This window comes from Mastomys coucha, unplaced genomic scaffold (genome assembly GCF_008632895.1).
Source record: "Mastomys coucha isolate ucsf_1 unplaced genomic scaffold, UCSF_Mcou_1 pScaffold11, whole genome shotgun sequence".
In the NCBI taxonomy this organism is placed as follows: Eukaryota; Metazoa; Chordata; class Mammalia; order Rodentia; family Muridae; genus Mastomys; species Mastomys coucha.
The window spans coordinates 32,719,810-32,720,108 of NW_022196893.1; positions in this window are offsets into that span (position 1 = coordinate 32,719,810).

Here is a 299-nt window from a genome sequence, read left to right on the forward strand (position 1 = left end):
GAAGAAGAAGAAGAAGAAGAAGAAGAAGAGAAGAGGAAGTCTTCATCTCCTGAGAACTGAGATTAGAGGTGTGTGTCACCATGGCCAGCTCCACCTTGAATATTGGCCTTGTCCCTGTTGCTGGCCGCTCCTTGCTCAGTACACACTGAACATCACTAATGCTCAGAATGTATTTTAGGGAGTATCAAGAAAGGCCTCCAAAGCCTCAGTGATCATCTCAGTAAGCCCATGTGTTCTCTCACCACACGGGCTTCTCTGCTCCTTCTGCTGTTGTTCTCTCACCACACGGGCTTCTCTGC